We start from the raw sequence: 3513 nt of genomic DNA on the forward strand, positions 1-3513 counted from the left end.
TTTAGTCCTCTCACCTCATAGAGGCAGGCCATATTTTTTTTTACCACAATAGGTTCCTCACAATATCTCTAAACGCTAGAGTGGTGAAAAGTAGTTTGTTGGTTTTTTTCACTTGTTTTGTTTTATTTGAAAATCTTGCTTCCCCTCTCCATAGGTCGGTAGATGTGTTAATTTTTTAAAAAAGAATATCTACCTAATGGTGGCAGATTCTATTTTTCCAAAGTTGGCCGATTTCCTATCCCACACTTTCTTCTGAAAATGTGTCTCAGGCTAGCCTACTGTCAAAGGGATAAGTCTAGTTTAGAAGCTCATGTAGCCTGTGACTGCAGGGACTTCCAAGCCTGGTTATTTGGGGATGTTCACTCTTGGAACCCAGACACCGCGCTGTGAGGAAGCCCATGCAGCCACAGAAAAAGGCCATATGTGGTATTCCAGAATCAACTGCCAGACGTGTGAGTGAGCCTCCAGATGATTCCAGCCCCAGCTGTTGAGTCACCCCAGATTTTGAGTCTTTCCAGTTGAGGCCCTAGACATTGCAGAGCAGACACAAGACATCTTTCTCTGCCTTATCCAGATTCCAGGCCTACAGAGTTGTAAACATATGAAATGGTTGTTTCATGACACTAAGCTTGGGGTGGTTTGCTATGTAGCAACAGTAACAGAACACTGACTTTCCACTTGGTTGTCAATTTAGTGACATGATGGTGTTGCTCTTCCAGTCCTCAACTATCTACTGAGCAGCCCAGATGTCACAACCACTGTGTGGGTACCAGAGATGTGGAAACATAGGAGAGGTGGCTCCTGCATCCCAGGAGTTTACAGTTTAGCAAAGAGAGACTGCTTGTAAACCAGTTAGAGCAAGGATGGGTTTTAGATGACACGATGAGCTTGCAGGGCCCAGGCAAGGGTTCCAACAGAGCCCTGTCCAGAGCACAGGCCCTCCTCTTTCCGTCTCCAGCCCCACTACAAACCACGAAGGGCCTCAGGCATATGAGAGTAGACACCCCAACCTGAACATCCAAGGGCTATGTGAACATCTCTGCAAACAGCTGCCCCTTTTGATGCTCTCAAGCCTGGAGATGTGCATACCAGCACAGTCTGCTCTCTGTGCGTGGATCCATGAAGGACATTGGGAAAAATCCAGGCAGGCTTGGAAGTGGGCTTGGGCATTTGGGCAGGGAATCCTTAGGTCTCAAGTATAGGGGCATAGTCCAGAAAGGGGCTCCACATCCACTCAGCCCAACGGAATCCTGGACTTGTGTATACAGAGGAGGACCTTTAAAGCATGAGGCTGAGGTGGGTCATCTCGACCTAGGGGAGACATGCGGGGGATACAAAGTGGAAATGTAATTCTAACTTAGCCAATTAGAAAAGACATTGTGGACTAGATGACAGTTGTACTGCCTCTTGAAAGATGCATTTGTCTAGAAGTATGATTGTTGGTATCGATGCACATTTTGGTAATGATATAATTTATTATATGTTAACTGATACACAGAGAACTAGCTGGTTGACTAAATATTTTCCTTTGACATTGGTTTTGGTGCAATGGATGAGTAGCAACTTGAAACACAAATGGTCATCACAAGGAGCCTGCCTGGAATTATAAACCTGAGATCTCTTCTGGGCTCCCACCATCATCTGTACGTGCAATTTTATGAAGACAGCTAACCTCTCTGAATCTGGCAAAAGAGCTCAGGAGCCTTGTATCAGATGTATAAGCAAACAGACTTAAAATTCTTTCGAGGAAGGTATCATATAAATGGACTGAAAAGCCACCAATTGCTCATTGCTCAAAGAGAAATGAGCACCAAAAAACAAAATAAAATAAAACAAAATAAAAGCTTAAGCTTTATTAATTAACAGCCCTTCAAGTTAAGGTGTGGTGTCAGCAAATACCTTCTATAAAGAGGCAAAGGGAAATATTTTGGGCTTTGCCAGCCATACAGTCTCTGTCACAACTACTCAATGCTGCCATTGTAGTACGAAAATAGCCATAGACAATATGTAAACAAATGAGCATAGTGGTGTTCCAACAAAACTTTATTTACAAATATAAGCAGACAGCTGGATTTGGCCTAGAAGTTCTAGTTGGCCAACTCCCACTCTTTCTTAAGGAATAATATCTGGAGTCATTCCATTGTGAAATGAAAAATTTCAGTCATTATATTAAAAATAAAACTAAGCAATATAACTCTATTCTTGGCTAGGAGCTCCAGAAAGTGCTAGAAGTAGTCAGCAATATTCATGGACACCTTTGCCTTTTTTGTGTTCGAGGGTTTGTTTTTAAATAAAACAAAACCTCTGTCATCATTAGACACAGCACAGATCATTGGGATTCTGTGCTCATTGAACTAATCATGTAGGGTAAATATAAAAAAGCAACATAAAAGAGAAACATTTTTCTAAAATTAAAAGGCTATTTTTTTTCTTGAGATTAATTATCTTTCTTTCGAATGTCATTTTTCCTAAAACCATCTCCAAAGTAAGAAATATCGAGACTATGTTTTACATTTTTAAAACATTAAAAATATGTGCAGGACACAAAGATAAAGCCATAGACCTCAAAAAGGTCACAACCTGGGCCGGCCCAGTGGCTCAGGTGGTTAGAGCTCCATGCTCCTAACTCCAAAGGCTGCCAGTTCAATTCCCAGATGGGCCAGTGGGCTCTCAACCACAAGGTTGCCAGTTCAATTCCCCAAGCCTCCGAAAGGGATGGTGGGCTCCGCCCCCTGCAACTAAAATTGAACACGGCACAGTGAGCTGAGCTGTTGGAGCATGTCCACTCAACCACAAGGTTACCTGCAACTAGCAATGGCAACTGGACCTACAGCTGAGCTGCGCACTCCACAACTAAGACTGAAAGGACAACAACTTGAAGCTGAATGGCACCCTCCACAACTAAGATTGAAAGGACAACAACTTGACTTAGAAAAAAGTCCTGGAAATACACACTGTTCCCCAATAAAAGTCCTGTTCCCCTTCCCCAATAAAATCTTTAAAATAAAAAAAGGTCAGAACCTCATAGGAGAGATTAAATAAGACTGGAAACTACCATAAAACAAGACAGAGCGAGGCGGTTTTATGCATATAGAGCAAATGCAGTGCTATCCCTTTCCAAGACAGACCGCCAGCCTCTGCCCTATGCCTACATTGCTTTGTTACCTCCCTGAAAGGGGATATTCCCTCTTCTTTGCAGCTGTACCATGTCCGGGGACCTTACTGAGTCAGGAAAATGCAGTTCTCGGCAGTGAAACCAGGCACTTGCCAGGCGAGCATGTTGTGCTAACATAGCTGGGACAGAGGAGTCGCATTGGGTTATTGGCCCAGCCCTAGAACCTGGGACAAGGAAAGAAAAACCAGTTCCAGATCCCATCACCAGTGGTCTTGAGATTGATGAGACACTCTCAGTACTGATCAGGATGGGTCCAGAAACTGCTCAGGAAATAACATCAAGTGGCAGTGGGGGGGGGACAGGGGGGGCGGGGGAGAGGGGCAAGCTGGAGAGGGAAG

The sequence above is a fragment of the Rhinolophus hipposideros genome, assembly GCF_964194185.1.
Source record: "Rhinolophus hipposideros genome assembly, chromosome: X".
In the NCBI taxonomy this organism is placed as follows: Eukaryota; Metazoa; Chordata; class Mammalia; order Chiroptera; family Rhinolophidae; genus Rhinolophus; species Rhinolophus hipposideros.